This window comes from Hemiscyllium ocellatum, unplaced genomic scaffold, assembly GCF_020745735.1.
Source record: "Hemiscyllium ocellatum isolate sHemOce1 unplaced genomic scaffold, sHemOce1.pat.X.cur. scaffold_3676_pat_ctg1, whole genome shotgun sequence".
Lineage (NCBI taxonomy): Eukaryota > Metazoa > Chordata > Chondrichthyes > Orectolobiformes > Hemiscylliidae > Hemiscyllium > Hemiscyllium ocellatum.
The window spans coordinates 6,062-19,991 of NW_026868557.1; the positions used below are offsets into that span (position 1 = coordinate 6,062).

The window sequence follows — 13,930 nt, forward strand, 5'->3', positions numbered from 1 at the left end:
CTGATCCTTGAGGAGCCCTATTCTGTCTCTAGTAACCCATTTGCTCTTAATGTATTTATAAAAACCCTTTGGATTGTCCTTACCCTATTCGCCAAAACTGTGTCCTGTCCCCTTTTTGCCTTACTGATTTTCCTCTTAAGTATACTTCTATTGCCTTTATACTAGAAGGATGTTCTGGATTGGAATAAATGCCAAATATTTCATCTTGATAAAAGGGCAGGACTTACACTGATTAAAAGTCGGGCCTTGCATAGTGATATAGAACAAAGAGACCTCGGGGTTCAGATCTTTGCAGTTTATGTCACATGTAGACAGGGTTGTTCAGAAGATGTATAGCACACTTGCCTTCATTGCTCACACCTTTGAGTATAGGAGTTGGGACATTACATTGAGGTTGTACAGGATGTTGGTGAGGCCTCTTCTGGAATACTGTGCTCAGTTCAGGTTGTGCTGTTATAGGACAGATGTTATTAAGTCGGAGCGGGTTCAGAAGAGATTTACCAGGATGTTGATGGGAATGGATGCTTTCGGTTATAAGGAGAGGCTAGGTAGGCTGGGACCTCTTTCACTGGGGTGTAGGAGGCTGAGGGGTGACCTTATTGGAGGTTTATAAAATCCTGAAGAGTATAGGTAATGTGAACAGCAGGTGCCCTTTCCAGGAGGGGGCGCGATTCAAGAGTGGGTGAGAAAAGGAAGACCCTAAAAAGACGTTCCGGATTTTACTTTTTGTTTTTGTACAGAGAGTGATTCACATGTGGAATAAACTAGCAGAGGACGTGGTAGCTGTGAATACAATTACAATTTAAGGGTGGCACAGTGGCTCAATGGTTAGCACTGCTGCCAGGGACACAGGTTCAATTCCTGCATTGGGTGGCTGTCCATGTGGAGTTTGGATATGCTTCCCCGTGTCAGCGTGAGTTCCTCCAGGTGCTCCCGTTTCTTCCCACAAGCCACAGATGTACAGGGTAGGTGAACTGGCAGTCCTCAATTGCCCATAGTGTTCAGGATGATTGGGTTTAGTGAATTAGTAAGGGGTAAATGAGAGTAAAACGGTAGGGGAATGGGATTCTAAGAGGAAAAAGCATTTGGACCTGTATATCGATAGGGAATGCTTGGATGGATTTGGACTAAGTGGAGGTAGATGCGATTAGTTCAGTTCGAATTTATGGTTGACACGGACTGGTTGGAACACAGGGTGTGTGTCAGTGCTGTATAACGTTCTGACTCTATCGCTCGTTATCTCTGTAAATTCCTCTATGCTCGGAACTCTCCGTCAATGCCACCTCATCCAGTCTTACAACTCTTCCTTATCTCGATAATTCCTCTCCAGCCTCAAAACTCAAAAAAGTCTATCAGAAATATCTCTATCTCTGTAACATCCTCAATCCTCAGAATCCTCTCCAACTTTCATCTCCTCCAGCTTCATTACTCTCCCTATCTCTAATCCCCTCCAGTCTCTCAAAGCTCTGCTATATGTGCCTTTTTTATTTCCAGCCTTCAGGATTCCCAATGTTTATTTCTCACTTGATGACGGCCCTTTCCGATTCTGTGCTGAGCTTCTGAATTCTTCCTTAAACCTCTCAATCTCCTTTTCCTCCCAAAACATCGGCCAATCATCTGTCATCTACTCTAGTATCACCCTTTCTGACCTGAAGTCCAATGGAGCCTGTCATATTCCTATAATAAACATCTTAGCGGTCTACAGAACAGAAAAAGGCTCTGGTAGTACATCGGGTCTGTGACAAAGAAAACTACCACCTAACTGTCCTCATCTATTTTCCAATAATTGTGGAAAAGTCTCATCTATCATGGCATTGCAAGTGCACACTAAATACATCTCAAATGCTACCGGGATTTCTGTGTCTCCCACCCTTACAGACAGTGAGGTTCAATGCAACTGTTGCTCGATGATGACATCACCCACAGGAACACAGAGCAGCTGGGTCTGTGCAAACCAGAGATCACCCACACATTGGGAAGGATGGCAGGGTCCCTGAGGGGGGGCACAGGAGATTTACCAGGATGGTTCAAGGAATGGGGGATTTTAGTTGCAGAGACATGGGTGCTGTTAATACATATCAAGAATATCCATCTACAATAGATGGACTCTTGTTCTCAACCTCTCCCCTTGCCTGGGCTGTGGTAACCTTCAGGTTAAACCCACCACCAGACATTTCTCCCTAATGAGACAGCAGCCCTATGGTCTGGTCAGACAATGCTGCCTTTCCCTTTTACACAGTGATGCCACTGTACCCTGGGGATGGGGAGAGGGAATGCTGAAGGTGGTGGATGGGACACCACTCAGGCACAGTGCTTTGTCCTGGAGGATGTTCACTTTAATATTGTTGGGGGCTGCACTGATGCAGGCAAGTGGGAATGTTCCAACACAATCCTGATGTGTGCCTTATAGGGAGCAAACAGACATTGGGGAATCAGGGGTTTGGGGAAACAGATTGTTCTCCTTGTAGCAGAGGAAATTGCGGGTGCCCTGTGACAGAGGGTTTACAGATTTAGAATAATCCACCTTACACTCATGAGTTCATCAGAAAAGGATTACAGGACACATATTGAAGACTTGGGGAGATCTACTGAGAGTGTGGGGTGATTCAAAAGAGGACATTTATGCAGCAAATGGGAATGAGCTGGAATACAATACTCACACACAATGTGAATATCCAGCTCCTGATGAATTGAGTAATTTTGTCACAGTTTGGCGTTACAATTACTGAGATTACCATCTGAATGTCCACCTGTAATACACGTTTATAAAACTGTCACTGTCAGTTCATTTAAGAAACTCTCACCACCCCCCTCCTCCTGGCCCAGGATGACTGGACACATTACCCCTTGTGGGGGTCAGCAGTTAGTTCAGGGGGAAATCTGTATGGGTTTCTGTGAGTTTCCACACTGGGTCTTCATGTGACTGAACAGGGCAGATCTTTGACACATGGGACACAATGTTTCAAGAGTCAGTGCGATGTGGAGAGCAGGATGTGTGCTTCCTTTTCTTTCCTTCCGTGCTGCTGCTGTGCCTCATCAATTAGACGGTGGGGGGGGGGGTGAAAGGCTCATGCAGCTCGATGGCAAGTTGTCTCCATTCTGACCCATGAGCAGCAAGCTCCTCCCAGTCATTCCAAAGAGTCTCTCTGAAAAGGTAACAACTGCTTCCCACTGCCCAGTGCTCCCAGGAAATGTTTAGAAGAATGAGCGGGGAAATCTCTGAGAAAAGGCAGAACGGTAAAGTTCCAAAAGGATTATAAACAGTTTACAGAGAGGGATTCATTGGAGAAGTGGGCAACAAGTTAGCAAATGGAGCATAATTTGGGAAATTGTGAAGTTGCTCATTTTGGAGGAGATAATAAAAGAACAGAGTGCTATGTAAATGGTGGAAACTGTCGAAAGCTGCACCACAAAGGGACCAGGGGTAATTGCGTAGGAAACACAGTTATAAACAGGGAATCAGGATGGGGAATGGAACGTTGTTTCTTATTACAAGGAGTTTTCAGTGTAAGTGTTTGGAGTATATACCTGAGAGTAACTTTACAAAGTGCGAGTGAGACCACATCTGGAGTAATGACAGAAGTTTTGGTCCCTTTATTTAAGGGAATACATAATTTCATCCGAGGCATTTCAGAAAAGATTAACTGGGATGATCCCTGGCTTGTAGGGATTATCTTTTAAGAAAAGGCTGAAAATGTTGGGACTCTACTCACTGGATTTGGGAAGAATGAGAGGTGATCTCATTGTAACATGCAGGATTCTTAAGGAGTTTGACAGGGTAAATACTGAGAGGATGTTTCCCATCATGAGGGATCTGGAATCAGATACTCGGATAGTCACGGAATCAAGGGTTCTGTTTTAGATTCGTCAAGTTTAAGGCAACATCAACACGGGTCAGGGGTTTCAGTAGCAATGGAGCTGGGGTGAAGGGGGGGGGGAAGCAACGTTTTAGAGATTGGAATTCCTGGTGTTTGTGATTGTGTAGATACCTGATCAGAAGGTCACCTTGGGGTTACAGATATGAGAGCAATATTGTGAAGAGTGTAGTTCTGCCTCAGACAGTTCCCAGGGAGAGGGAGCTCAGCAGTAAGGAAAGGAATTTGTAATAGCAACTGAAGGCAATGGGTTTAACCATTTCAATGTTCCGTTGCAGGAAATTGCAGCCAATCGCGTAGTGGGAGTGTGATGAGCAGTTTGATAACTGAGTAATGGCGAGGGATGATGGGGAGGGAGAGCTAGGCATTGTCAGTGTACATGTGAACCCTCAGACGGTGCTTTTGGACGATGTCACCTCCTGACAGTATGTGGGTGAGAAACAGGAGGGACCAAGAATCGATCCTTGAGGGACACCACATACAAGGAATTTAGAAAGGAATGGGAGAGTGGGGATGGAGTAGGTTTTTCCAACAACGGTGAGGTCAAAATATTACTTCGTAGCAGAATGGGAGAGAAGGACATAACCAGAAAAGACAGACAGACAGAACAAGGAACAATACCTGTGATTTGGTGAGGGGAGGGAGGTGGGGGTGATGTGGAGGAAGAGCCCAACTCCAAAAACACACTTTCTTCATTGGTGACATCACCCAACTCCACCCTAGTCTCAGCTCATTTACTGAATGCAGGGATGGACGAGTATTTATCTCCAGACTTAATTATCCAAACACTCTTGGCCAGCCTCCCACATTCAACTTACATGTAATCTCAAGAGTATCTTAAAGCCTCCTGCCCAAGTGCTCACTTGTACCAAAACTAGTTGATCCATCGAAAGGCTCCTATTTACAGGCAACAATTTAAAATTCTCACCCTGTGAACATCCCTGTCTCCCTGCACCACACACCCTGCAAGACCTTGACAACTCATTTGTGTTTATTCATTGCTTCACCTGTCTGGCTGTTTCTACTGTTGCCAAGGCAACACTGTCTGGAATTCCCACCTGAACCCTCTCAGACCTGCTTTCCTCTTTTAAGGTGTTCTCGAAAACCTGCTCATTTGGCAATGCTTTTGATCACTTGACCTAGTATCTCAATCTGTGGCCTTATGCCAGAATTTTTCAATAGTATTTCTGTGAAATTATAAACATGATTAAAAAAACAAACTGTTGCTGATTTGCACATACATTGTCAACTCTTCAATATTGCTGAGTGAATAATCTATAACAGCACTTACCCAACCACATTGTGGGAGCACCTTCACCACATGAACTGCAGCTGGACAGGGAAATCAAACATCACCCTCTCCACAGGCAATGGGGCTTTGGCACTGATCACTGGGATCTGTGGAGGGAGAAACACAGTTGCTATTTCAGGGAGTGCAAAATGCATTATAAGGAGGAAAATGGGCAGAATTTGGGATTTTCAAATTTGTGATTCACAATGTGCACTAAGTTCTGTAAAACCTCTCATTCCATACCATGAAAATTTCCTTCTCTTCCTGGTCAATATGTCTTTCCTTCCCCTGCCCTGCACCTTCACACATTTCCAATGCCTTGGCCACAACAACACTGTGCTGCCAGTGAAGTTTATCACGTGGTTGAGTATTGTCCCGCCCCTCATTCACTCCGATTGGTTGAAGGACCAACTGGCACATCCTGGTCCTCCAGCCCCGTTCCCCCCGACTCTTATTGGTCCTGCGCTGACATCAATAATCCGAGGCCCATTGTGGGCTGGAGCATGCTCAGTGCTTCCTGCTTTTGCTGCTGTTCATCAGGTATGAAGAGAGAGAGAGGGCTCATCCCTGTTTCTCCTGATGTCAGACAATAACAACAACTACCTGCATTGTATGGAGCCTTTCACATTGACAAATCTCCTAAAATGCTTCACGGATGATGGAAACGTTGATTAAAGAGAACGATTTTTAGATACATCTTTAAGGCGGACAGAGGGGGTGAGGGAGGATATTCCAAAGGTTTGTGTCCTCAGCAGCTCCAATCGTGCAGTGATATAGGTGGGCAACAGCTTACAATGGAGACAGTTCGTGGCTAACCACAGGTTAACAACCTCATGTCGTAGCCACCTCATGTCACAGCCTGTCATTACACACTACCTATGGTTAGCCACTAATAGTCTCCATTAACAGCTAGTCACCCTCCCCCAGTCAGATCGTTATCCACTCCTTTATCCAACCGCTCTTCTCACTCTATCCCCACCTTTACTCCTTTTATCTTGCCCCCCATCCCCCCACACTATCTTCTGCACATAAACGGACTTTTTTTTCCTCAGTAACATCTGTTCTGTGGAAGGGACACCGGATCTGAAACGTTAACTCTGATTTCTCGTCACAGATGCTGCCAGACCTGCTGAGCTTCTCCAGACCCTCCTGGTTGTTGTTTCTGATTTACAGCATCTGCAGTTCTTTGGTTTTAATTTACCGGGAGTTTGTAATTCAGGTCCGACAGCCTCTGTCCCAGTCTCTGCTGTCTCTCTCCCACCCCCCACCCAGTGACACTGCACCTGCACAGCTCATGGACAGGTGTCGTCTTGCTGGCCACACCCCTCATTCACTCCTTCCATTGGCTGCAGGACCACACAGACTCTCCTCCTATTGGTCTGGAGCTGCCGTTAATCAAGCCGGCGCCGATTGAGAGGTGAGCTCCTCCCTCTCTCTGCTCTGGGATGAGCTTCATCATTCACAGTGAATGGGGCAGTATCACAGAGCACAGGGGCTGGGGGCTATTCAGCCCATTGGAGCTGTCCTCTCTCCCTCTACAGATGTGCATATATGTCCCAACTACCCCCAAATCTTTCCTTAAAAAGTAAAATTCCAAGTCTGTTTCAAAATACCTGCTGAATCTGTGTCGTTCAGACTGTTCCAGATGCTCAGAACTTACTGAGTAAAATAGTGTTCACATTTTCACCTTGTATTATTTGCCAATTACTTGAACGTAGTTACTAAAAATTGTGACAGGGTTAACAATTCCTCTCTCTCTTTGCAAATTCAAGACCTTGGAACCAAATCTGCGCCAGGTCAAAATCACTGCTTCACCTTCTCAGCTCCAAGGATAATTATCTGTGCTTCAGCTAGCTCGAAACAAAAGAGAAGAATGCATCTTAATTTATTAAGATCAAAGAAACAGACCTCCGGTCCAATTCGTCTGTGCCAACAAGGAATCCTAAACTAAAGATTCCCATTTACCATCTATTGGCCTGTATCCATCAAAACCCTTCCTATTCATGTACCCAATTGGAAGCCTTTTAAATGTTGTGATTTTTCAGCCTCCACTACTTCATCTGGTAGCCCCTCCCATACACACATCACACTCAGCTTGAAAATGTTGCCAGTTCGATCCCTTTTAAATCTTGCCCTCTCAACTTAAACCCATGTGCTCTAGTTTTGGACCCACCTAACCTGAGGAAAAAGGATGCCAGCTGCTCACCTTATCCACGTGCCTCGTGATTTTATAAATCTCAATGAAGTCACCTCTCAGTCTTTGACTCTCCAGAGAAAATAGCCCCAGCCTATTCAGCCCCTCCCTGTAGCCCAAATCCTCCAATCCTGGTAACGTTTTTGTAAATCTTGTCCAAACCTTTTCAAATTTCACAACATCCTTCCCAGAACAGGGAAATTCAAACTGAAAACAGAATTCCAGAAGTGGCTTAATCAACGTCCTGTCCAGCCACAATATGACGTCCCAGCTTCTGTATTCAATGCATTGACCATTAACGGAGAGCGTTAATGGAGTCCCATTTGCCAGCGGTTCACCCTTATCCCTCTAAAACCTCCCTCTTCAAGTACCCAGTCAGACACCTTTTAAATGCTGCAATTGTACTAGCCTCCACCCCTTCCTCTGGCAGCTCATTCCATACTTGCAATGCCCTCAACATGAACACAATGCCCCTTAAATCCCCTTTAAATCTTTTCCCTCTCACCTTAAGCCTGTACCCTCTCGTTCTGGAGCCACCGAACTTGGGAAAAAGTCCCTGACTGCTCACCTTATCCATGCCCTTCATGACTTTATAAGATCACCTCTCAGCCTCCAAATCTCCAGGGAAAATAGTCCCAGCCTATTCAGCCTTTCCCAATAGCTCAAATCGTCCAACCCCAGGAAAGTCCTTGCAAATGTTTTCTGAACCCTTTCAAGTTTCTCAACATTATTCCAAGAACAGGGAGATTGGAACTGAAAACAGAATTCCAGAAGGGCCTTCATCAGTGCCCTGTCCAGCCACAATATGACATCACAACAGCTGCATTCAATGCATTGACCAATAACGGGGAGCGTACCAAATGCTGCATTCACTCCCCTGCCTACCTGTGACTCTACTTTCAGGGAACTATGAACCTGCACTCCAAGGTCCCATTGTTCAGCAATGTTCCCCAGGACATTACCATTAAAGCATAAGTCCTGCCCTGATTTGCCTTTCCAAAATATAACAGCTCACATTTATCTAATTTGAACTCAGTCTGCAATTCCTTGCTCCAATGGCCCATCTGATCAAGATCCTGTTGTATTCTGAACTAACCTTCTTCACTGTCCACTACACCTCCAATTTTGGTGTCTTCTGTAAACCTACTGACCATATCTCATATATTCACATCCAAGTCATTTATTTAAGGGCCCAATATCCATCCCTGCAGCACACTGCTGCTCACAGGCCTCCAGTCCGCAAAGCAACCCTCAATCATCATCCTCTGTCTCCTACCTTCAAGGTAGTTTTGTAATGGCTTGCTCTCCCTGCATTCCATGTGATCTAACCCTGCTAACCAGTCTGCTTTGTGGAACCTTATTGAATGTCCATATAAACAACATTCACCGCCTGGCTTAATCAATTTTCTTTGTCACTTCAAAACACTCACTCAAGTTAGTGAAACACAATTGTGCATGTACAAAGCCACAGTGACTCTCCCTGATCATTCCTTACCTTTCCAAATAGATGGATTCCTGTCCATTCGAACAACTTGCCTGCCTGACTTCCGGCTCACTGTTCTCTTGTTCCATGGCCCTCCTTACCACCTTTTTTAAAATAATGGCACCTCACCTGTCGCTATCAACATACAAATACCTCAGGAGAGGCCCAACAATCACTTCCCTAGATTTCCAGAAAGTTCCAGGATACACCTGATCAGGTTCCAGGGCTTTATCCACCTTGATGCGATTTAAGACATCCAGTCCCACCTCCTCTGTAACATGGACACTTTCAAGTTATCACTGTTTATTTCTCCAAACTCTCGAGCTTCCATATACTTCTCCAGTAAAAATGACGTGAAATATTTGCATATATTTCACACCCTCTGTGATTCCATAGACAGCCTTGTTGACCTTTAAGCGGTCCTATTCTCTGGTCCAGTTAATCTTTTGTCTGTGATATATTTGTTTAATCTCTTTGGATTCTATTCCAGGACATCCCAGAAAGGCCTACTACAAGGACCGTAACTTTCCTCTGACTTGATCAACAATGCCCTCCAACATACCCTCCACTTCCCGCACCTCCACCTTTACCCCACCCCTCCAGCCACAATAAAGAATACAGCCCTGCGGTCTTCATCTTCCACCCCACTAATCTCCAGATACAGCGCATTAACCTCTTATTTCTGCTACCTAAAGTCAGACCCCACCATAGACATATTTCCCTCCCCACCGCTATCTGCGTTCCACAGAGACCATTCCCTCTGCACCTCCCTTGTTAGGTCCACACCCTCCCACCAACACATGCTCCACACCTTTGACCTTCCCTTACCGCCACGGGAAATGTAAAACGTTCAGCCACACCTCACTGAGCTCTGTCCAGGACCTCAAAACGATCTTTTTACATCAGGCAGAGATTTGCCTGCACATCCCAAAACCTCATATACTGCATCTGGACACTATGGGAAATTTAACATGGTTCATCCAACTAACCTACACATCTTTGGACTGTAGGAGTAAATTTGAATATCCGAAGGAAACCCTCACAAACACTGGGGAGAATGTGCCAACTCCAAGACAGACAGTTGCCTGAGGCTGGTATCAAACCCACGTCTCTGTTGCTGAGGAAGCAGCGCTAACCACTGAGCCACAATACTGTGGGATCTTTGGTGCTGATGTGCTGCCCCACTGATAACTCAGTCACTCACCCTGCCTCATTTCCTAAGAGGCAGTGATGATGGAGTGAAATTATCACGAGACAGTTAATCCAGAGACCCAGATAACGTTCTGGGGACCTGGGTTTGAATCCCATCACGGCAGATTTTGGAAAGTGAATTCAATAAATATCTGGAAAAAATAATCTAGTGACGACAAGGAATCCATTGTCAATTGTTGAAAAAACCCATGTGGTTCACTCATGACCTTTAGGGAAGGAAAATGCCATCCTTACCTGGTCTGGTCTGCATGGGACTCCAGACCTATAGCAACGTGGTTGATTCTTAACTGCCCACTGGGTAAACGCAGCAATAAATGCTGGCCGAGCCAGTGACAGCCTCATCCTGTGAATGAATAAAGGAAACAGGTCAGGTTTTGTTCCTTCTCTGGTAGGTACATCCTACAAACTCAATCAGAAATGTTCTCGTACACACTGAACAAATACCTTTCCATCCAAGCCCTTAACACTACAGCACTCCGAGGCCATGTTGGTAAAGTTAAAACCCTTATCATTGCAACTATATTTTTACAGATAACTGAGGTCTGCCGGTAAAATTGTGTCTCAATTCCCCGCTGACTATTGGAGAGAGTCTATAATACAATCCCAGTAAGATGGTCACCCCTTTCTTATTTCTCAGTACCACCCAAATAACTTGCCTGGATGTACTCCCAGGAATATCCTCCCGAAGCCCAGCCATAATGTATCCCTAATCAAAAACACCTCTCCCCCTGCTCTGTTGTCCCCTTGCTATAGCATCTATACCCTGGAACATTAAGCTGCTAGTCCTATCCATCCCTGAGTGCTGCCTCTGTAATTGCTGTAATATCCCAGTGCCATGTTCAAAACCATACCCTGAGCCCACCTGCCTGACCTGTCAGGTCTCTTGCACTGAAATAAATGCAGTGTAACTGGTCCGTCGCACCTCATTCTGTAGCTTGCTCTTGCCTGCCTTGACAGTCTGATCTGGTGAACAGTACCAGCCTCAGACTCACCTCTTTTCTCACTATCTCTTTAGGATTACCCCGACTCCCTCACTGGTTTAATGCCTCCCGAGTGGCACTAGCAAATCTCCCTGCTCCTCAGGACCCCATGCTTTCCCCTTCCTATGTCATTGGTACAATGTACAATGTCCTCCCACTGGTTATTTTCCCCTTTGAGAATGTTCTGCTCCCTCTGAGAGATATCCTTGACACTGGCACCAGGGCAGCACCACCCCATTCTGATCTCTCACTGTCAGCTGCAGAAACGGCAGACTGTGCCCCTGACTAGAGAGTCCCTATCACCATCGATCGTGTGGAACTGGATATACCTCACATTATGTTAGAAGCCAGTCTCAGTACCAGTAACTTGGCTGTCAGTGCTACTTTCCCCTGAAAGTCTATTACCACCTACATTTTCCAAAACAGTACACTTGTCTGAGATGGGGATAGCCACAGGAGACTCCTGCAGTACCTACCTACCCCTCCTAGCTTTTCTGGAGGTAACCCACCTACCTGACTGTATCTGCAGTATCCTGAACTGACGCCTACCACATACCCCCCGGCTCCTGTCAATTCCTCACTGCCTTTATCACTCCTCCACCAATCCATGTGATCCAATAGGATTTGCAATCACACTTCTTGCAGACAAATCATCAGGTTCATTGAAACTCTCCCTAATCTCCCGCACCCGACAGGAACAGCACGCCACTCTACAACAGGCCATCTCTCCGCCTTAACAACCTACAGACCAAGACAAAGGCACAGTCTTACTGCTCGAAAAATACTGCCCGAGAATAACTTATTGCTTACGTTTTATATCTTAAACTTTCAATCAAGAGACCGTAAGACATTAAAAAGAAATCCTCACCTTACTCACTATTGTAGATTTAATAAAATAAAACTGACTAAGATTGATGTTTGAAGAGACTGAAACTCACTGAGCTGATCCCCGGCTCTGAGTACTTCCAAGGGTGAGGTCTCTCTGAGGGCAGCTGTGAAATGTCACTGTTTCTCTTCTCTGCCCACTCCATTTCCAGAGAGGTTTTTAACTTCACAGCAAGTCAGCTCAGAGAGGTCACTGCTTGGTTTTATTCACTGGGGGTTGCCTTGCTGCCCAGACCAGTATTTATTGGCCACCTATTTTACTTGTCTTGGAGAAAGTGGTGGTTAACCGCCTCCCTGAAATGCTGCAGTCCATGTACACCACAGTGATGTTTGGACAACAGTCCCCCTCTGGCCCCACAACCCTCCCTGTCTCTGTAATCCCTCTCTGTCTCTGCCCTCTCTGCTTCATACATGTCGGGACATTAGATTTTTATTTGGATTCATTTTTGTTTGGTAAACCCCAAACAAAAGTGAAATATTTCACCCCCAAACAAATTTCTGTTGATTGACCTTTTGGAGAGGCTGACACGTGGACATTGCAGTACTTTATCTCACATTGTACACGTAGAATGATGGAACTCTCTTTTAAACATTGCTAAAAAGGGAGGCAATGGCTTAATGGTATTCCTGCAATATGAGTGACATGTGCAATGTTCCAAGAATTAGGGTTAGAATCCCAACATGGCAGCATCGGCATCCAATACAATCCCGAATGAAAAGGCGAATGATGACCATGAAACTATTGCCGATTGTTAGAAAACCCATCTGGTTCACTCATGTCCTGTAGGGAAGGAAACTGTCATCCTCACCTGGTCTGGCCTACATGTGACCCCAGACCCACAGCAATGTGGTTAGCTCTCAACTGCCCTCAGGAAAAATACATTAAAAACTGTTAACAAATACCCCGCAGGTATCACTTAAAAACTGGCTGTTCACATTAGGACCATGTGAATTTCTGAACGGCCTGAACTAAAACTGAGTTTTAGTTTCATCTTCGCCCTGTCTCACATCAGTCTGTTTACACCCAACTCCAAAACACACTCATTGAGCCAAGCAGCCCTCACAGTGCAGCCCTGTCATTTTCACTGTCTGCTCACACCTACACTGCCCTCAGCCTCCTGTACTGTTCCAACGCATCTCAATGGTGTTCAGGACAGCATCTTATCTTTTGATTCAGCCCTTTGTAACCCCAGAGTCAACATGGACGTCACCAGTTTCTGAATGAACAGACAGTTGTCAGAAGCTGGAACATTCCACTTGAAAAGGTACTGGAATTTGAGTCCAAAAGGACTTTTAATGGGAAGTTTGCAGTTAATTGAAAATATGACGCTTACAGCTTAACATCATGAAGTGGGTGATTGGGTCTAAATCTGAGAGTTCTTACAAAGCGACGAGGTGTAATTTGGATAAATCTGTGCTCCCTCTCAGGCGAATATCTCCTTCCTCAGCTGGAGGGTCCAGAACAGAGCACACACCCAAAGGGTGATCCAAACACGAATTTGTACATCTTTCTGCTAAACAAAAATATTGGAGATATTTTCCCACAAACAGAACTGACAAACCTTTCTCCGTCCACAGTCAAATGCAAATGATATTCAGATCCCGATGACTCCATTGACTGTAAAAACTTGCTTTTGAGTTTCCTAGCCTCAATTATTCTGATTTAATATCCTATGAAACAAATTCACAAAACAAAACTCACAGTCAGTGCAGGTAGAATATAAAGACATACTTTTCTCTTGGTATGTGCTTGATGTGTAAATGCCTCTCTTCAAATCACACACCCCCCCATCCTTGAAGAGGACATGTCCATGCCCCTCACTGTACCTTGCCCCCAATAAAGATGGAGCCCATGTCCCAGGACCTATCACCACCTGAGGGCCGCAGCCATTTTCCCATCTGCTGCAAACGCGGGAAAGAGTTTCTAATTCAGACTTACCGCACAGAGTGTAATTAAAACTTCGCAGTCTAAAGTGACTCATTATCTCCCTGTCTCCGAGGCCACTCTCC

General features: G+C 45.3%; 1 long non-coding RNA gene across 1 annotated transcript; it reads right to left on the reverse strand.

The window, feature by feature from the left end:
- Nucleotides 1-2,673: 2,673 nt before the first annotated feature.
- Nucleotides 2,674-13,555, reverse strand: LOC132813406 (uncharacterized). Its single transcript, XR_009644071.1, has 4 exons — nt 13,483-13,555; nt 10,290-10,398; nt 5,167-5,273; nt 2,674-2,750 (listed from the first exon to the last, which is right to left on the reverse strand). It is a non-coding gene; the product is annotated as an uncharacterized LOC132813406 (long non-coding RNA).
- Nucleotides 13,556-13,930: the final 375 nt, after the last annotated feature.